Source organism: Eurosta solidaginis, chromosome 4 (genome assembly GCF_040869045.1).
Source record: "Eurosta solidaginis isolate ZX-2024a chromosome 4, ASM4086904v1, whole genome shotgun sequence".
Classification (NCBI taxonomy): Eukaryota; Metazoa; Arthropoda; class Insecta; order Diptera; family Tephritidae; genus Eurosta; species Eurosta solidaginis.
The window spans coordinates 103138532-103161469 of NC_090322.1; positions in this window are offsets into that span (position 1 = coordinate 103138532).

Below are 22938 nucleotides of genomic sequence, written 5' to 3' on the forward strand. Positions count from 1 at the left end.
CACAGTGAAACAGATTGAACAATTACAACATACTTCTTAAAATCAACTTACTTTAGATGTGGCGGTAGACAAAATTACAAATGGAAAATAAATAAGAGTTACAAAAATTACACCATTATTACATACGATTTTATACCATCGATTTGTGGTACACTTTGTCACACAAACACTATAAACATAATAAATAATCTGCGGCAATATTGTCAGTATTTTCCTTCCTGTTGATTTTCTTTTCTCTATTTTGCAGTATTCGTAGGCTCTCTAAAGTGTATCGTTTTATTTCTCTGATTTCTTTATCTAAAACTTCCGCGCTTGCAAAGTCAGCTCTGTGATTATTTGTTATTGCATGCTGCGATAATGCTGTGCTTTGTTTTTGTTTTCGTATATTGGTTTCTTGTTCAAATAGTCGCGTACCTAAAGCTCGTTTGGTTGTCGCGATATACACTTTGTTGCATTTTTCTTTGTCACTGCACTACGTTGCTTTGTTGTTGGAGATCTACAGAGCTTTTTGTGTTTGTGAAGCAAGTCGCCAAAGTGCAATTTTATTTAGTGCCAATGTCTTGTTTTGTCAGAATTCGTGCGAAGTTTTCTGTGGCCCTAGGAATATACATATGTGACCTTGAAGTATTGCTTTGTTTGGTAGTTGTTGTCTGGGTTTGTTGTTTGAAGTCTAGTATTTTTGATGTCCATTTCTTTTTGCTTGATTAGGCTTGGTATCAAGTAGTCGGGGTAATTATTCTTTCTAAGTCTCATTTTTTATGAAAATGAAGTAAAAATTTAAAATTTTTATTCTGTTATGCCTTTTATGAAAAAAATTAACAAAACGTACAGAAAGTTGCCTTCAACTTTTAGCTTTTTTTAGCCTTAAAATTTTTTTTTAGCCTTTCTTAGCTTTTTATTTTTGTCAGTCTTGTCTTTTTTCTGGAAAAGTTCTGACAACACTGGTGCCAATGTACATTCACCTCGTAACCAAAAACTTATTTTATTCCAAATGTCGAGCCAATTGTTAACGCGAATAGGTTCATATCTGAGTGCGCCCATAAACATTCATATGTACATAATTATGTCACAATAATGCTTATGTGTGTTAATGTATGGTCATTCTATTTAATTTTATGGCATAATTAATTTTTGATTTGCTTATTCAAACAAAATTTTATTTATTCTTTTTGGTTTGTTGTTCATATGTATATATATTTTGTTTTACTGTTTATTTATTCATGCAATAGTATTTTTACATGAGTAAGTTGAAAATTAATTCTATACTATGTGCTAACAAACTGAAATGTTCTTATTCTAGCAATTTAAGGTTATTCTTATGTACTATGATTTTCTTATCAATTAAAGTGCAACTATTTTGCTTATCAGTAATTTCTATTTTATAGAGGTTTAAGCCTATTTTTATGGCCTATTATTACATATATTATTATTTTTTGTGCTACCGCTATTTTCTACTCTATGGGGAATTAATGTTGTTTTGCTTATCAACGTTTTTTACCTTATATGGTCTGTCATAATTAATTTTTTCTTTTTCCTTAGCTTCTTGCTCTAACTTTCTCGATGACTGCGAATTTCGATGTATCTTCAACAAACACCAAATCAAGTACCCTTCAGAACATATTTGGAACTATATTTATCTGTCTAAGGCAAAGTCCATTATTTTGGCTAAAAAGTTGTTACTGGGCAATTTCAACATTGAATTGATAGCTTTCAGTAACGAAATATGATTCATATACACTGAGGGATCAGAAGATTCTAATGTACTTAAATTCCTTAGATTCTGTAATAGGTAAATTAACCTCAACGGAAGGTATAGAAGAATGTACCGTAGGCAAAACTCCACCTCTAACGGTCATGAAAATTGGCTACTTATGCAAGGTGCACACGAGGCTACGCGTTATAGACGCTACAAGATATTTCATATAGCTACAATTTGTCTACGCCTCAAGATCTGCACACGAAGCTACTTTCGAGCGTCGCTACAAAAAGCAAACAATTATTGAAAAAAATAAAAAATTAAATTTCTTCAGCTATATCCGTCCCCGAAACTAAAGGAAAATAGGTATTCAACATTTTTTGCATCCCCGTGCCTTTGTAAATTATGAAAGGCAATTTTAAAGCACCGCGGACTAGAGAAAAGGGTGATTTCTAGTTTCCAACACTTTTTAGGCTTTTAAACGCTTCAACAATGTCTAACCAAGCTGTTGTGGTATTTAATACTCTTTTTCGCTTTGGTAATATACCTTTCACGCACTTTTATTAACTAAAGTAACATTTTTTAACTAAATACACAAATTTGCATACAAAAAGATGTAAACAAACATTTTGTTCTTCCTTTTTTTCAAGCGTACGTACGCTCAGCTACCAATATTGCTATACGCTTAGCTACCAGTGTTGTCACTCTACCACTATAGTGGTAGATCTACCACTATTTAGGCTAAAATCCGGATCTACCACTCCTACCACTTTTTTTAAAAATCTACCACTTTTTTATTTGCCTGTATTTGACTATGTTCTTTAAGTTGCTCACAATGGCCTAAAATTAAGGCTATTAAGTATGTTGAAAATTAAACGTAAAGCACACTCTGTATAATTGAGCGACATCTGACAACGAAATGTGACAAATTTAAAATCAAAGAAAACTTATTGTGATCATTGTTGGAAAGAAGAAGCTAAAGAAAGAGGCAAAACAAGAAATCTTAGTAAATTGGAAAAATATGTAACACATATTAAAGGTTATGTTTATGTTATTTCGTATACACATTTCACATATTTATTTATGCGTAGATCGTCGCTGGACGCTGCTGCACCAAAAAATCTGGAAGTGTCTCAGCAAAGCTCAAAAAGAGAAATACTCAAAGAAAATGATGCGAGTGAAAGGTAAACTATTTGGCATGTGCACAAATTATAGTTTTTTATGCCATTTCCCACCCTTAAAATCCTGTGTTTATTTTCTTGTTGCCTACTTTGCTACTCATAACCAGCAGCAAAGAAGATAAAAAATATGCACAACTGGCAAAGGCAAAACATGAATTGATGTTTTCGTCGCCTTGTTTGCTACTTTGCAAGCTGTTTTTTTGTTGGTGCTGTGTGACAAATAAACAAATGAAAAATGTTCAAACAATGCATTACTAAATGGACACCGATATATCTTTTGTGTATTCCGCTATGTACTTTCTGGATATAATATTTATAATTTACGTATTATTTAGGTCACCTACGACCAAAAAGTGCAAATATCAACAAAAATACAAAACCGAAGGGCAAAATAAAAGACCTTGGCCCACACAATTGGACACTGAAGCATATTGTAAACTTTGTCAAAAATCGTTAAAAAGTGACGTCTTTATTTTAAATCGACATGAAGCTTCAACAAAGCACAAACAAAGAACACTTCTATTGCAGGAAAATCCGGTCAAGCAGAGACAGATTGCGGATTGTTTATACACGATGCGGCCACTTCAGTATAAGAAACAAGTAAGGAAGGCTAAGTTCGGGTGTAACCGAACATTACATACTCAGTTGAAAGATAGGGAGACAAAATAAGGGGAAATCACCATGTAGGAAAATGAACCTAGGGTAACCCTGGAATGTGTTTGTATGACATGTGTATCAAATGGACAGTATTAAAGAGTATTTTAGGAGGGAGTGGGCAACAGTTCTGTAGGTGGACGCCATTTAGGGATTTCGCCAAAAGGTGGACCAGGGCTGACTATATAATTTGTTTGTACGATATGGGTATCAAATGAAAGATGTTAATGAGAATTTTAAAAGGCGTGGGCTTAGTTCTATAGGTGGATGCCTTTTCGAAAAATCGCCATAAAGGTGGCCAAGGGGTGACTGTAGAATTTATTTGTACGATATGGTTATCAAATGAAAGGTGTTAATGAGTATTTTAAAAGAGAGTGCGCCTTATCTCTATAGGTGGACGCCTTTTCGAGATGTCGCCAAAGACGTGGACCAGGGGTGACTATAGAATTTGTTTGTACGATATGGGTATCAAATGAAAGGTGTTAATGAGTATTATAGCCATAAAGGTGGACCAGGGGTGACTCTAGAATTTGTTTGTACGATATGGGTATCAAATGAAAGGTGTTAATGAGTATTTTAAAAGGGAGTGGGCCTTAGTTCTATAAGTTGGCGCCTTTTCGAGATATCGCCATAAAGGTGGACCAGGGATGACTCTAGAATTTGTTTGTACAATATGGGTATCAAATGAAAGGTGTTAATGAGTATTTTAAAAGGGAGTGGGCCTTAGTTATATATGTGGACGCCTTTTCGAGATATCGTTATAAAGGTGGACCAGGGTTGACTCTAGAATGCGTTTGTACAATATGGGTATCAAACGTAAGGTGTTAATGAGTATTTTAAAAGGGAGTATGCCTTAATTCTATAGGTGGACGCCTTTTCGAGATATCGCCATAAAGGTGGACCAGGGGTGACTCTAGAATTTGTTTGTACGATATGGGTATCAAATGAAAAGTGTTAATGAGTATTTTAAAAGGGAGTGGTGGTAGTTGTATATGTGAAGGCGTTTTCGAGATATGGACCAAAATGTAGACCAGGGTGACCCAGAACATCATTTTTGGGGAACCACTAATTTATTTATATATGTAATACAGTATTCCTGCCATGATTCCAAGGGCTTTTGATTCCGCCCTGCAGAACTTTTTTATTTTCTTCTACTTAATATGGTAGGTGTCACACCCATTTTACAAAGTTTTTTTCTAAAACCAATCCAATTACCATGTTTCATCCCTTTTTTCGTATTTGGTATAGAATTATGGCATTTTTTTAATTTTTCGTAATTTTCGAAATCGAAAAAGTGGGCGTGGTCATTGTCAGATTTCGGCCATTTTTTATACCAATACAAAGTGAGTTCAGATAAGTACTTGAACTGGGTTTAGCAAAGATATATCGATTTTTGCTCAAGTTATCGTGTTAACGGCCAAGCGGAAGGACAGACGGCCGACTGTGTATAAAAACTGGGCGTGGCTTCAACCGATTTCGCCCATTTTCACAGAAAACAGTTATCGTCATAGAATCTATGCCCCTACCGAATTTCACAAGGATTGGTAAATTTTTGTTCGCCTTATGGCATTAAAAGCATTCTAGACAAATTAAATGAAAAAGGGCGGAGCCACTCCCATTTTGAAATTTTCTTTTATTTTTGTATTTTGTTGCACCATATCATTAGTGGAGTTGAACGTTGACATAATTTTCTTATATACTGTAAAGATATTAAATTTTTTGTTAAAATTTTACTTAAACAATTTTTTTTTAAAGTGGGAGTGGTCGTTCTCCGATTTTGCTAATTTTTATTAAGCATACATGTAGTAATAGGAGTAAGGTTAGGTTAGGTTGAACTGGCCGGTCCATGAGGACTTCACATAGACTGATTGAGTCCGTAGTGTTAGCAGAAGTTTGTTTTAACGACCAAACTGAAAAACCCTTTCAAAAACCAGGACCTATGTTATAAAATAACTCCGTCCTCTTGGCAAATACTAGAAGCTTCCTAGGAATTAAGCCACTTGCTGCTTCTAGATCTGACAGCTGTATCACTCCTAATAGCTGGAGTCTTAGCCTGGCAAGTGCAGGGCACGAGCACAGAACGTGCTCGATCGTTTCCTCCTCCAACGCGCACTTCCTATATCTGCTATCACTGACCAAGCCTAATTTAAAGGCATGTGACGCCAGAAGGCAGTGTCCAGTCAGAATAACCATCATAAGTCTACAGTCCTCTCTTTTTAATGATAGAAGCAACTGTGTTGGTCTAAGGTTGTAAGACCTACACATAATCTTCGACTCTTTACAGCCCCGCGCTTGAACCAACGCCTTTCCCCCTTGGTCGATCATGTGCACCTCTCGCCTTCGCTTAATCTCGCCCAATCTAATTGGGACGTCTACGGGGCAAGCTTCAAGGGATGCGCCCTTTTTAGCTAGTTCGTCCGCTTTTTCATTCCCATCTATTCCCATATGCCCTGGGACCCAATATAGATGTATGCTTCTCCCTGTCCCGATTCTCTCCAGATACTGCTTACACTCTAACACGCATTTAGATGCTGTGCTATGCGAGATTATTGCCTTAATTGCTGCTTGACTGTCAATATAAAAGTTAACGCGGTTGCAGCTTAAGCTATTCTCTTCCAGGTTTTCTACTGTTTTGGTTACGGCTAATATTTCCGCTTGGAAAACGCTACAGTAATCCGGCAGCCTGTAGGATCTTCTTGTTTCTGGATCAGCGCAGTATACCGCAGACCCTACTCCTTCCACTACTTTGGAACCATCGGTGTACACATGTATCGCCTCGTCCGCCATTTGCGCACCCTTGCGCCAACCGTCCACCTCTATTAGGGCCTTAAGATCTCCCTCGAAGCGCAGATAGGGAATCATGTAATTGGAGTAAAATTCCTGCCAAATTTCATAATGATATCTTCAACGACTGCCAAATTACAGCTTGCAAAACTTTTAAATTACATTATTTTAAAAGTGGGCGGTGCCACGCCCATTGTCCAAAATTTTTCTAATTTTCTATTCTGCGTCATAAGTACAACACACCTACCAAGTTTCATCGCTTTATCCGTCTTTGGTAATGAATTATCGCACTTTTTGTGTTTTTCGAAATTTTCGATATCGAAAAAGTGGCCGTGGTTATAGTCCGATTTCGTTCATTTTAAATAGCGATCTGATGAGGCCCAAGAATCTACATACCAAATTTCATCAAGATACCTCAAAATTTACTCAAGTTATCGTGTTAACGGACGGACGGACGGACAGACATGGCTCAATCAAATTTTTTTTCGATACTAATGATTTTGATATATGGAAGTCTATATCTATCTCGATTCCTTTATACCTGTACAACCAACCGTTATCCAATCAAAGTTATTATACTCCGTGAGCTCTGCTCAACTGAGTATAAAAAGAGCAAGAACTTGGAATGGTGATGTACGTAATACAAAACCCTCTGCCATTTTCTATAATGAATACTTTGCCATAAATGGCGAACCTCTTGTTCGCTAATGAACAACAATCAGTTCCCAAATGTAGCAAAACCAAAACAAGTGAAATGGTGAACTTAATATTAGGACCATTTGCCAAGCAGGAAATTGTAGAAGAGTTGAAAAAGAAAAAAATGTCATTGTTGATCGATGAAGGTACCGATATAGCCACTAAGAAATGTTTAGAGTTGATAGCTCGATATATACCAGAAGGAAAATGTTTTGTAACTGATAGATTTTTGGTTTAAAAGAAATCGACGATGGAAGTGCCCAAAAAATATTCAATACAATAATAAATTATCTGTCAGAACTTAAAATACCAATTGGTAATCTTATTGGTTTGGCAACGGATAACGCATCGGTTATGAAAGGGGAAAAAGGTGGGGTAAAAGCCAAACTAAGAGAAGTGAATAAGAACATGTTATATTTTGGTTGTACTTCTCACTCGCTTAACCTTTGCTCATCTGCTGCTTCCAGAGAATTGCCGTTAGAGCTAGAGAAAGTGGTGAGGGATATATACGCATTTTTCGCACATAGCTCGAAGCGCAAGAAAGACTTTGCAGAATTTCAAGATGCATTTGATGTAGACACACACCAATTGTTGCGCTTGTCAAACACAAGGTGGCTTTCGCTTAAAGCTGCAGTTAAAAGGGCCCTTGAGCAATGGCAACCACTTTGACATTATTTTTTGCTCATGTCCTTTGAGGAATTACACGAATCTACTGCTTCAGATATACTGAGCAATCTTAACAATACCAACAAAGGCTCTTTCTTGTTTTTATCTTATATACTAGGTGAAATAAATAAATTAAATAAATTGTACCAATCCCGTGGTACTCACATTCACTTGTTATATGAACTAATTACAGTCTTCTTCAAAAGTATTTTGCAAAATTTTATTAAAATCGGGTATTTAAACCTAAAAGACTACCATGATACAAAATTGTATTTGAATCTTTCTCAAATGTATTTTGGGCTTCAATTTAAAAAATTTGAGGAAAGCGACTGTGGTGATATTGATATCAATGCAGTTAAATGTAAACTTTTAAATTAGTATATCAAGCTGTGCGATGAAACATCTAAACGCTTTAATTTTTCTGACAAAAGCTTGAATCTGTTATCATATTTTGATCCATTTACTATACAGCAAGGTGATATGCAAACTATTTTACCACTATTACAGTATTATCCTTTTTTGAGGGATCAGAAGAGTCATTAAATAGCGAGTGGAGAAATTTAATCATTTATGACAAAAACAAAATTGAAAAATTATTTCAAGACGACTTGGTTACAGGTTGGACTGCGCTAGAAAATTAAAATAATTTCTGCGATGAATTTATGTTTGCTGAATTATCGGCATATATGTGCAATTTGGCAGTCCTTCGCCATAGCACTACTGGCGCTGAAAGATTGTTCTCACTAATGAATGCAATTAAATCTTGTAATAGAAATCGTCTGAGTGTATTATATGTGGAAAATCAAATTTTCACCAAAGAAATTTGTGATTTTTATAATACTTACGTACCTTCGAAAGAACTTATACAATTTTATGTAAAATTTAACTTTATTGATGGGAAATTCGTGCCAAAACCTTTATAATAATCTGATCTGGTGATAGTCCCAATATTATTTAATTATATTTTTTTATTTGATAAGGTCTATACAGTATACACATACTCTTCATACAGATGTTTATATGTATGTTGTTAATGCACTTGAAGTTGTTATGTTCGTTTTAATGGTTGAATAATAATAATTTAAAAAAAAAAATGGTTTTAATGTTTTTGGAAATTCTACCACTATTATTAGGAGATCTACCACCCTTTTTTTTGAAAATCTACCACTAAATAGATTTTAGAAGTGACAACACTGTTAGCTACACGAAAATTTCATGCTCTGTCGCTTTCAAGCAGCTGACGCCTCGTATGCAGCTCTCCATTCAAATACATGTGTTCGGCAGCAAAGCGTACAAATTTCGCCAACAGCGTGTATGACGCGTAGCCACGTGTGCACCTTGCCTTGCACTGCTTTTACTGTTCTTAAATCATAAAATAAGATTTGGCAATGCGCATGTAAACATTAGATCACCTGTTTTGATGACGTATGTATTGACTCTTTTCATTTAGCCGCGCTTTGATATACGTATATTTGGTGTTATTTATAAAAGTTTTAATTAAATAATCATATTAATAACAATGCATTTGTGCAGTGTTTGGATACAACGAGAAAACTAGTGAAAACAAATGGAGATTTTTCCACTTTCCGAAGGATGCAGTAGTGGCTAAGAAATAGCTTCCCATTACAGTGGAAGTGAGTCATCTTCAATGAAAGTACTTAGAGTCTTTATTTCATTTAAAAAAAAATAACTAAATAAGTTTAATAACATTCATTCAAATAAATAGTCTTCTTCCATAATTTCTTTTTAATGTCAATATTTTTATCATAGATATCTTATAGGGTCCAAACACTATACGTCTTACTCACGAGTAATTTTTGAAGTGGTATGTAAATTCATTAGTTGTGGCGAAGCTACGTTTTTGCAACATTAGCGGAGAAGATTCATATATTTTCCGGTACGTAAAATTATATCGGAAACCTTTTCCAGGAAGCAGGAAATACGTCCACGAAGGATTGTTTAACGCTTTGCCGGGGTGTGGGGGTTCCCCGCGTTGGGCTTTGAGCGCACCTTGTCCCGCTCGAGTGTGGCAACAGGGAGTAAAGGGCCCAAAGCCGGAGCCTCCTAAGGTACGCACTGGTAAAGAAAGAAATGAACAATTTTAACTGTGAACATATGCACGTGATGAGTGCGCGGTGAATTTATTTGTAATAGTCGTTAAGTAAAACTTTTGTCCCTGTGCGCGAAGGTCCAGTAAGGACCAAAGCCGGAGTTTTAAAATCTTTGTGTATGCTGTGGGGCAGGATGCCCATAAATCCGCATTAATCGGTCGTAAAATTTGAAATTTAAAACCAACAAGACCATTGGAAATATAAACCCAGGACAGCCAGCGAGGGAGACATTAATCCTAAATTAAATGGTGATTAAGTCAGCGGAGCGAATGTGTTGGGATACCTTCACCCATAACGAAAGCTCTGGCGAGTACAGGGAAATTTTCAGTTCAACACGTCATTACTCACCCAACCCAAAATTATAATTTTCATCTATAATCCGTACCAGCAAGTCCTATAAAACTATTGGGAGCCGGAAACCCAGCGAACAAATCAACTTTCGTCCTAATATATGTACAATTAAATGTTCTTTATATTTTTGTAACTTTTTATTTATGGAATTTTTGTTACAAATCTTAAATTTAAATAAGTATTTATGACTGAGGGTCACACGAATGTGCCAAATAACATCCTCTAAACGTGGAAAATTAATTTTTTTAGCGGCTAGAGAGCCCAGCCCCTAGGAGCCCCTGTACCACCAAAGAGAGCTCTTTTAGGTAGGATAGGACCCTGGTGGGGAATATAAAATTTTGTGATCATATTGAGTAAACTTAGTGTTTGGTTTTTGTGTTGCCAGAAAGTCCTTGCAATACATACCAAATTTCATCAAGATACCTCAAAATTTACTCAAGTTATTGTGTTAACGGATGGACGGACGGACGGACGGACGGACGGACATGGCTCAATCAAATTTTTTTTCGATCCTGATTATTTTGATATATGGAAGTCTATATCTATCTCGATTCCTTTATATATGTACAACCAACCGTTATCCAATCAAACTTAATATACTCTGTGAGCTCTGCTCAACTGAGTATAAAAAAGAAAAAAAGAATACAGAAAAAAGGGTTGCCATCTTTGTTTCGGCAATGGATAATTCCAATATCCGTGCTTCTGCACCATATAACAGGACGGGCACTATAAGTGGCTTGTAGAGCATGATTGCCGAGAGAGGACTTTACTTTTCAATTGCCTGCCTAGTCCAAAGTAGCCATTTATTAGCAAGAGTGACTCTTAGGCCCGGTTTTTCAGTATAAGTTCAACGCAGTTTGACAGTTAAACTACGCTTAAACTTATTCTGCAGTTTTTCAGTCTATTTTAAATGAAGTTTAAGCTGAGCTTAAGCGGCCGATCTGACAGGGTTAAGCTCCAGACATTGGTGCTTTATCGGTAACCTTATAACAGCTGATGCGACCAACTTTATGGGAATCAATGCAATCGATTATTGGTGCCGCTAAAGCTGGAGACATTGCTGCTTTATCGGTAACCGTATCGGTAACCTTATAACAGCTGATTCGACCAACCTTATGAGAATCAATGCAATCGATTATTGGTGCCGCTAAGGTCGTAACCGTATCGTAGCCAACCAATTGGGTTTTGGTTTACCGTCGTAACGATAAACAGCTGATTACGTTAGGGATACGGATACAGCGATACGACATACGGCACCAATGACTCCGGCTTAAGGTCGTAACCGTATCGTAGCCAACCAATTGGTTTTTGGTTTACCGTCGTAACGATAAACAGCTGATTACGTTAGGGATACCACTACAGCGATACGACATACGGCACCTATGACTCCCGCTTTAAACCCTAGTTAACCTATCAGTTATTTGCGTTCGTTGGCAATGAAGTCGAATATACCCAACACACACTTGGGCTTAAGTACCACTACATCTCAAGTTGATAACAAGGCAAAAGTTGTTTCGAAACAGGAATCAACTTGAGAATAATAACGTTCTGAGCTAAAAAGGAAGTTTTTTATGAAGCAAAAAATTACTTAAGTTAAAAAATATAGTTCCCAACTTGTATTTATGTGTGGTTTTCTCACTGGACTCAAATGTAAGATTACAATGCTACAGTATCTTCAAGAAAATAAAATATGTATAACTCATTTTTAATTAATAGCGCTTCTTTGCTGCTAACAGCCAGGTGTTTATTTCTCACAATAAACAGCTGTTGGTTTTGGTGGTACCACCTCGGGGAAGATTTTTTTTCAACCCACCTCCACTCGATATCCAAAGTAGGATATAAACTGGAAAAATGTATTGGATATGCATTTGCAAGCTGTGCATTTCACAAAATCTCTCAAAGGTCGGAAAATAATTTGAAAATGACGTTGGAAGTCAACTCGAGACTTATACATTTTACAAAACGTCTCAAAGGTTGGATAGTGATTGGAGAATGAAGTTGGATAACACTTGATAACTATCTGGGTTTAAGAATAATTTGAGGGGCTTTTCATGACCTACTAAAAAAACATGAAAAAACCCTCAAAAATCAAAAAAAAAACAAAAAAAAACAAAAAAAAATTTCGCCGGCTCGAAAATTATAGTTTTTGGTATGCGTAGTGGAACTTTTTTTCCTCAGCCCGAATCCTATCGAAAAATCGATGGCGATATAGCGGTTAGGACCCAGGTTAATGTACATATGTATGTGAAGTTGGTGACGACGATATTGCTGGTATGTAATGCATACCAAGTGGGCATGAAACTAAAAGTACGATGAGAAAATTGTTTGAACTGATGTGTTTCAACAGTGTGTATATGGTTTTCCCACTTGTGTTCCAGGAAATTTTAAATTACTCTTGGTTTCTGGTATTCTGCAGCACATTGCAAGTAAACAATGTGGGAGGCTTACAAAGTTTTAAATGCTTTTCACTTGCATGTTGTTTCGAGTGGAGTAACTTTTTCTTTTTAAATTCAATGCATCAATTTAAAGTTTTTGTTTATTCGACCGTTGTTTTGTAGAAATTAGAAAAATGGAACTAAATAAAAAGGGCTAAGTTAAGTGAACACTATTTACATATACATGCGTGAATCTATATGTATACCAATTCCGAAATATCGTTCGTCGCGAAGACTTTTTTTTGTCATAAAAGCTAGTGAAAGTGAATAAAACTAAAAAATAGAAAACTGAACCAAATAAATGTCAATAATAACCAGCGATAAAAAAGAAACAAACAAGGAAGAAATTCAACGTAACCCGCTTAAATGAATCTCTTAATTTCAAGGTACATATAAGTTAAAAACAACTATAAACATCTTTCACTGAAAGCAAATATAAATGCTGAAAATAGTGAAAATGTCAAATAACGAGCAGAATACAAAACTATTCAATACGACGCGTGTCAGGAACCTCTGCCTATTACCTGTGATTACGTTTTTGGAATTAACTGCAATGGCAAGTACCATTTTTCAAAATGCACGACTAGTTCTGACAACACTTATTCAACGATGACCGGTGATCGTCGCAGAAATTGGAGGTGTCACAAATGCCGACAACGAACAAAATCAGCATCCTCACAATCTGAGGTGCTAGTAAAACAAATAGCACAAAAACCAAAACTTAAACACCGACGCTCCTCGCTGATAGCGTCCAACAAAAAGCCGGCACAAACGTGTGTGGATAATGAAAATGGTTAAAACGAACATAGATCAATATCTAACATAAGAGCCGAAATGCTTTCTGTGAAAGCTGATGTATGCGAGTTTAAATCTGATACCAAAGAACTTAAACTACTTATTGAAGAGATAGCAAACAAACTATCACAATCGCAGAACTATCTAAAAAATGAAATACTGGACCAAACAGCACAGCTTCACACGTCTATGGAACAAATAGCGCCAGAATAAACGAACTGGCGGAAAAAGACAATCAAAGCGAAACGGGGATGATAGCAATGGAACGCAGAATCGAAGAACTTGGTCAAAGCTCTCTCGAGAGGAACGTTGTTGTTAGCAACATTGAGGAAACAGAGAACGAATGTCTAATGACAGTAGTGGAGCATATTGCTACTGTTGCTAACATTAATCCAGGGATAACCATTTAGTTGAATAATTATTGGCGCCACTTCACACGTATTGTTATTCTCTTTCGTCTTTAGTTGTCGCTCAACATCAAGTAGCACCATCGATTGTTGGTGTCGCTTGTTTGCGCCCGACTATGTTATTTATGAGCGAAGATTCGTAATCTTGCGCATAAATAAACAAAATTTTTGCATACGATGTTGCCTCGTTGCTTGCTAATAGGCGAATGAATCGTGCATCAAGTGATTGGTACGATCATCGCGCTAATACAGCCACAGTTTCAATTTTGGTTATGCCTGCATTAATTTAAAGGCAGACGACATTGATGATGTATACCATGATACAAATATTACAAGGTAAAACCGGTGAGAGCAGAAATGACGTTTAAAAAAATTTTTAAATTCTCACTGCTCTCACATTTTTATTTTTTTATTTTGGTTTTGTTTTCATAACAGAAATATAACAAACTGTAATATATTTGGTAATTCTATACGACAGCATGACACTCTTAATACACGTGAATATCAAAAGGGGTATCAAAAGACGCGTTTTGGATCCAGGATCGCGAATCCGAAAGCGGAGGTAGAAAATGTTGGGTCTGTCAAGAAATATTTGCAAAAGAAATTTTGAAAATTTTCATATGGTTGTTGTAATTTTGATAATTTTGTGGTAACCACAAGAAAAAATTGTAAACATAAGTGTTTTGCGCGGATATAGTTTTGGTCTCCAAACCGGTGTTGCACCCACCCAAGGTAACTTTTTATAAGCGCGGCCGCCAATGCAGAAAGGTGTTCTGCGCAAAAATACTATGGATCCCACCCTCGGTTTCGGAGCACTCCGGGTAATTTTTCGGGTTTTCGTCAATATCTTTGAACGATCTAAAATTTTTATTTTCCGCCTTCGAATTATTGTTGTCGAGGTGTCGAAGTCAATACGAGTCTTTTGACCCCTCTCTCGGTATTTTTGGACGCGTATTATCAGTGTCATGCTGTCGTATAGAATTACCAAATATTTTTGCGTTCTAACATTAATGTTATGATTTGTATTTTATCCAAAACCGAATTTTTCATTGGTGGAAATAACCTTTTCTTGGTAAATATTCGGCCCCACATGTAAAGTGCAATCTAAGGAGCGGCCCTTGGTGTCAGTAAAGGATACATCAAACACGACTCTCAGTTTTTTGCTGAGTACCGGGTGATGTGGAATATAGAATACCAAAGCATCCATTGGGGTAGTTTGGCGGGGCTGTATTTCGCACATATGACCAATCGTTTCATATTGTCGCATAAATTCAATATACTGTAGCCTCAACGAGGGGTTTCTAACTAAACGTTTCTCCACTGAATAAAATCGGGAAAGTGCCCCTTGCATGGTATCTGAAAACGTTGGAGTATTTTAACTGAATGGAAGATCTACTGTATATTTTCCATCAGGTTCACGAGTCGTTGTACGTAAGAAGTGCTCTACAACTAATGCATCGTCTGGTTCTATACAATTCGGAAAATTAACTTCCTCAATCTCCCAGAATTTTTGAAGTGACTTGTCTATGTTAACTGTAGTTAAGAATGACTTGGTTGAAGGGGTATCATTTCCGATAGTGATTGATGTAACTACCCATCCGAAAATTGTAGAAACAGCTATGAGATTTCCAAACGCGTCGAACTTTCTTTTGCAGTCAAGCACCTTCCAAACGTATTGCGAACCTATCAGGATATCAATTGGCAACAACTCATTAAAGGACGGGCTAGCTAGAGCAATATTATCGAACTCGTTTCCTAAATCTTTGTTAGTAGTTACTGCTGGAAGCGGTGCAGTTATGTGGCTGAGTACATGTACCTGCGCTAATAGGCTATTATTTGAGACGCGAGACTTGAGAAATACTGAAAGATATCCACGTGTGGTACCGCTTTTCGTGGAAGTTATTTCGGATACAAGAATACGCGAGTGAGTCCGTCGTATGCCTAACCCTTGAGCAAAATTTTCTGATATATAGGATAGTTCCGATCCCGAATCTAGCAGTAAACGACACGGAATGAAATTTTCGCAGTTGGTCTGTACGTCAACAATTGCTGTGGGTAGAAAATTTCTATACGGTGTAGTTTCCTTATCGTGCTCATAATTTGCAAAGGGCATTGTTGGGTGTGACACGTAGGCTACGGTAGACCATGGTCCCTTAGAGGATAACCCGCCTGCAGGTGAAAGCCCATCGGTAATAACGTTTGCTTATGGTTGTGGCTGGCGAGACGAATCTAAAGAATTTACACGCAATGAGGTGTGGTGTCGTCGATTGCAATTTTCGCAGCGAAACTTGGATTTGCATGTAGATAGTGTATGCCCTGTAGAAAGGCAATTGAAACAAAGCGATTTATCTTTTGTAAGTGATTGTCGGGCACTCAGCGAAAGACCTAAGTACGACGAACACTTGCCTAATGTATGTTTATTTGATCCACATTTAATGCATGTCAGCGTCGGCCCGCTACTGTCAGTTGAAAGAAATGTACGTGAATTGCGTGTCTTACCATTAGTGGATGAGTTTGATTTGATTGGTTTTGTTTGCGCCGGCTCCAATTCTTCACAGCGCATGTCTAGGAACTTGAAGAATGTTTCTATGGTTGGCGCGTTGTCATCTTTGCTACGTTCAATCAATTTTTGCCTTGACTCGGTATCCAACTTAGATTGGAGGAGATGAATCAACTAACAATCCCTGTCACTTCGCGAGATGGCATATAAACCACGAATGACTTCATTTGCGTCATCAGAAATCTTTCGAAGATCTTGTGCATTCCCTTGTGTTACTCCAGTTAAGGACATAAACGATTCAACGAATAAGGCGACAATGTGGCGAGGCCGATCATACTGCTCCTTTAGCCGATTCCATGGAGTGTCATATGATGTCTCTGTAACAGGAATATGTGTTAAAACTAGAGCAGCGTCATCTTTAAGTAGTGATTTTAAATAATGGAACTTTTCAGTATTAGTAAGATTAGGTTGCGTATGAATTGCGCTAATAAACAAATCCTTGAATAATGGCCAAGCTTTGTATTGTCCGGTGAATGGAGGTATTACGATTTTGGGTAGGTTGTTCGCCCTGACCTCATTTTGAGACGTAGATGCCGTAGAAACATGTTCTAGAAACTTTGACTGTTGCTCAGAGGGTCTAGTAAGTGTGGTGTCACAATCTTTCTTTTGAGTTGGCGGCATAACCGATAAGCGTAGTGTGCGAAGTTTGCCACGTGTAGACATAACCTTCCCTTCATAAAAGGAAAAGTCTACGTCGGGATCTGAATAATCTTCATCATTGCAATACTTGTACATTGCCGTAGTAACGACTGAAAACTCTTCCCATAGCTAGTCCAGTCGATCTAATCGCGCTCCTACATCCACTTGTTGACAATCTGTTGGCGGTTTTGCTGCGTATGCGCCCAGCGGCGAATGGACCCTTTTAGCCGTCCACGCAGCTGCACTAATTTGGCCCAATTTCTCCGCATTGTTATCTGTATATCGGTGAGCGCAATCCGGCTCGAAGGACCAGCTTCTGGCGAGGAAGAAGTGATACCTTCAATTTAATCGCCAGATAAAGAAAAGTATTGATCTTTGTTCAGTCATTTACGACTGTCTGGCCCTTTAATGTTCATGCCGAAAATTGGTCCGACTTGGTCGAAAGGAGTATAAGCGGATGCGCATCACTGCCACAAGAATCCAATTGCAAAATTTAACTCTTTCTAACTGTTCAAAAGTTGTTTAAAAAACAGGCTCTTTCAATGCCAGATCAATACGGATTTCGCATCACAGAATTCACCGTGTTATTAAAACAAACCACTAAAGGATGAGTTTCATAATATAATAAATTTAAATTTCTCCTTGCATATTTCATTCAGAAAATAAATAAAGAATTATGAATTCAAAAAAAATTACCCAAGTCGAACATGTTTTTAAATGGTCCTCAAGTTATTAAAAAAGCAAGTTATCCAAAAAAAGGTGCAGATTTTTGTCAAAAATTCTATAACCCGATTGGCTAAAATAATAAGCGAAATCGATGATGAAAAATCCTTTACAGTTCCAGGGGTTTATATACGCCTTTGAAATGATTCTCACCTCAAACTTAAATTGAATATACATATATGCAAAGAGGATAAATCAATAAGAGACATCACTTAACATGTTTGCTTCGAACCCAAACTACTCGCTGATTTACATTGGGGTTACTGGCATTTCTTTTTATGACTGTTCGCAAAAACACGGCGAAAACTACGGTTGCCACTTCGGACTCTGTTTGATGCGCTGGTACCTTTTTGTAAATTTTGGTGCTTTTTAAGCGAGTAGCCACGATTTTGATATTTTTGTCTTTTTCACTACTGCGCAGATTCAAAAATCGTTCAATCATTTAATTGTAGCAGAACATGGCAGGCAAGTCTTAATTTCATACAAAATTTGTAGAGTATACTTAGATGATCCTCCCATTTCGGCCGCTTGTTTTCATCCACAACCAATCTGATGCGTTGGTTTATATCCCTTATTTGGGGATCGCCGGGATCGAGCTGTCTTATAAGTTCTCGTTCTCTCGCTAAATTTGCGGCCTTCGCCGAAAAATGAGGCCGAATTTCGGGAATTCTTCTGGCGGAAATAAAACGAGCCGAGGTGGATTCAGTGACCTAGCGGAAAGCACGATCCCCTTGGCGAGCATCAGGCGGGATAGGGAAGGCAGCAAAGCGGCTGTCTGTAAAGGATTTGTATTCATCCCACTTTCCTTTTTTAAAGTTTATGAAAGTGCGTTTTTCGGTGACGATGAAGTCGGCGGCACGCTCGAGCGAAATAGGTATTGGCAGGTGGTCCGATGCCAATGTTACCATCGGCTGCCAGTTGACGCAATTGATATATCTGGCGAAATGTGACAGCTTCCTACCATACGAGTGGGGCGTCTCCGTTTATTGTGCAGAACGTCGTTTCTTCTATTTGATCCGCCAACATCTCACCCCTGCTGTCCGCCTGCAAGTTTGAATGCCATAGATCGTGATGGGCATTGAAGTCGCCTAAGATAATGCGATTATCGCCAGTGAGTAAGGCGCTCATATGAGGGCGGTATCCACTGGGGCAGCAGGTGGCAGGAGGGATGTAGATGTTGATGATTTCTAGGTTTACATCGCCTGACCGGACAGATAAACCGTGATGTTCTGAGACATTGTCGCTGCGGCCGATGTCGGGATCAAAGATATGATATTTATTTATTTATTTATTCAGTCTATGAACATACAGTTCTTACAGACTGCCAATAATGGTAGATACAAAAAATATTACGACAAAGATAACAAAATATACATGTAAATATATAGCTTACAATAAATAATAGGTTATGTATATTGGAACGATTTTCGAGAACGAAAATCGACACTGATGATGGCACAACGCCGAAACCGGTTTGTCTCAAAACCAAATTTGACAAGGGATGACGGAAAATCGTTCCAATATACATCATTTATCCACCCTGTCGGAAAATCAACCAAACAAGATAAGTCAAATAATAGGTTCTTATAACTAACAAATTAAAAACAATTAAATAGCTGACTTTAAAATATTTATAAAAGCATCCCTACACATCGAAAAATCAAGCTCAATAGAGGATGAAATCTTATTGAATTCGTTCAGAGCGCGTGCAATTGGCGCATTCCTTCCATAATTGGTTCTAATATTAATACCATAAAACGGGTAAACATTACGAAGATCCCTCCTTGGTACATTAAAATTAGTTTTCACAAGAAGGGCTGCGCAGTATACATCTCCGTGGATAATGCCAAACAAGAAAGTCAAAGAGAGAATAGATCTCCTGGCTTCCAGGGATTTAAGATTCAAAAAAGTAAACGAGCAGTATATGGAGGAAGAGGGTATGTAAACCTTAATGACCGTAGAGCATGCTTAAGAAAAACTTTGATGGTAGCGTGCTCAAGATGAGAATGCACGAATGAGGTGTAGAGTATACGGGTCAGAAAACTCTGTACTATTACGTCGACTGAAGCCTAGCATAGCATAGGCCTTGGCAATGATGAAATCAATATGGTGAACGACATAAATTTTGTATCAAAGACAACTCCAAAATCTTTAAATTTATCAACAGTCTGCAACGTACTGTTAGCGATGCTATACGAACTGTTGAGATTTGAACGAGATTTTGAGTAGGTTACGTGGAAGCATTTATTTATATTTAATGAAAGATGAGATCTAATGAACCAGGAGTAAAGTTCATCAATTTCAACTTGAATGATTAATCTTCATCGTTTGCGGAATTTACAACAGAGTAAACTTTGAGATCATCTGCATAAAACAAAAATCTAGCGAAAGAGAAGCATGAGCTGATGTCATTGATGAATAAGACAAAAATTAATGGTCCTAAAATACTACCCTGTGGAACGCCCGATGTCGCAAAGAAGAAATCTGATGATACCCATCAATACAGACGCCACACCATCTGTTACTTAGATATGATTTTAGCATTCAGCAATTCAGCATTGCAAAAAGGTTGAGTGAAAGCAAAGGCAGTACAGTTTGTGAATTAGAATATTACGTGATACCTTATCAAAAGCTTTGGAAAAGTCGGTGTAAATTCAGTCGACCTGGTGACCAGATGAAAAGGCAGAGATACAATATTCACTGAACTCCACAAGACTGAAAACGGTAGAGCGCCCAGAAAGAAACCTATGCTGTTTCGGACAGACGTGCTTCACTGATTTTGTTATGCCACGCTTTGTATGCGGCCACGACTTTGTTATAAGAAATGATCTCATTAATTCTCATACATCAGATGATGGATAGCACTGTGATATTGAAATATTTTGAGACTTATTTATGTATATGGGCAAGTCTGGGTTCCTGACGCGACATTTTCATGCATTTTATGATAATCTTCGCGAAACTTAGGCGAAATTTTACATTTCTTCGACGAGGGGGTGATGCTCGTAGATTAACGAATGCGACAATGTTAACTCAATTACCAACACTATATGACGTTGAAAATAAATTCTTTTCAAGATATACTTATAAATGCACTGAGAAAAGCTAAAATATTTTTTTTAATGGATTTATTTTTTTGTAAATAATAATGTAATACAGTTCAAGTAATTTTATGTACATATTGTAACGAATTTACTGCAATTCCCCTTATTTGCAATCTTCTGCTAACGTTCGAATCACTAAACTGTTGAATAAATAACTCCAATATTGAATAATGGAAAAATGGCCTTTATTAAAGTACTTCACAATAACACTTATACTTTGCAACGAATAGCTTGCTTAATAACCAAACTGAATGACAGCTCAAATGAAACTGATTTCTCGCCTTTACTGTCGCGTCTTTTATACTTTTTAATTTCTCATTGCATACTTCTAATTGTCCATTCCAGAACTTACTAGTTAGTTATCAGCTACAAAATCGCCAGCCTCAACTACGTTTATAACTTCTCATTTGAGTAATACTTGTACAAATTATTGCCCTCTCTTGTGAGCAATTCAGATAAGATATATGCATGTGTTTGTGCATTGCTTCTCCGCTGCTCGTATACGTACATATGTGTAGACGCAATTATTGATTCGTATATGCAGATACATAATGATTGATCTATGGATGTGCATGATATCACTGTTTAGCATCGACTTAGAGATGGCAGTACCCCTTAGTGTTGCTAATATTGTAACACTGCCCTCCACTTAAGTCTGATCGTCCCGATCAGACAAATCTCTCGATCTAAACGCTGCTAGCCTCTCCAAATTAACCACTGTCATTTTGGTTCGTGGTTTGCCAATAGTTTGTATGCGGTACACTACATCATTGATCCGTTTTACAACTTTGTGTGGGCCTTCCCAGTTACACTGCAATTTCGGCGACAAACCTTTTCTTCGTTGTTTGTTTTATAGCAGCACCAAATCTCCTTCCTGAAACCCTTCCGAATTAATTGCTTTATCGTACCCCGCTTTCATCTTGTCACTCATAATCTTTGCTCGTTGCCTTACCAGATAGTGTATCTCTCTCAGCTCTTCTTCCAAGACACCAGTGGATTTCTTTACATTCCTCTCCGCATCGGCATCTATCCCATACTTCGAATCAGCTGGCAGTCGAAGGTCATTGCCAAAAATTACCTTTGCGGGAGTTTGGCCCGTTGTCTCATGTACTGCCGATCGGTAGGCCATCAAGAATAATGATATGTGTGTATCCCAGTCCTTATGGTACTTGTCTATTACTTTCCTTAAATGCTCCTCCAATGTTCCATTGAAACGTTCTACCATACGATCGGACTGAGGATGCAATGCAGTTGTCCGTGTTTTTCGAATGCCCAACTTCTTGCGCATTTCTTGTAACACAGCTGATTCAAAATTCCTGCCTTGATCAGAATGTATCTCCATTAGTACACCATACCTTGCAACCCATTCGTTTGTAGCCACTTCTGCTACTGTTTCTGCTTCTTGGTTTGGGATTGGGTATACCACTGGCCATTTACTGAAATAATCCATAACCACCAGTACGTATTTGTTTCCGTGGTTGCTAGTAGGAAATGGACCTGCGACATCCATGGCGATCCTTTCAAATGGTGCACCTGAAATATACTGCTTCATCTGGCCATAACTTCGTGTTTTGGGCCCTTTCGCTCTGTTGCAAACCTCGCAGTTGGCAATCCACTCGGTGACCGACTGACGGCAACCAACCCAATAGAATCTCTGCTTAATTTTCTCGAGCGTTTTCGTGATTCCAAGATGACCTCCACTTGGACCATTATGCAGCTCACAGAGCACGTCAGGAATCCTCTTTCTGTGAACAACTATCAGTTTCTTCTTGCATTTACCATCCTCACTCTCCCGTACTCGATGAAGGAAACCGGATATCAATTCTAACCGGTTCCACTGTGCCCAATATGATTTCGCAATGTGACTCCCTGCTGACATCTCTTCTCTGTTTGGTCTTTCGTTTCGTTCGAGCCCTTGCATAACACGTGACAGATCTGTATCTTCTAGCTGACCCTTTCTTAGCTGTTCCTTGTCCCATTCATCTGTACATGTTATAGTCATTGGCCGGACATCTATAATGTCTTCTTTAGCCTCGGCCTTTGAACAGTGCTTGCATTCCAAACTACATGGTCTTCGTGACATTGCATCAGCATTTCCATGGGTACTACCTTTTCGATGCTCAATGGAAAAGTCAT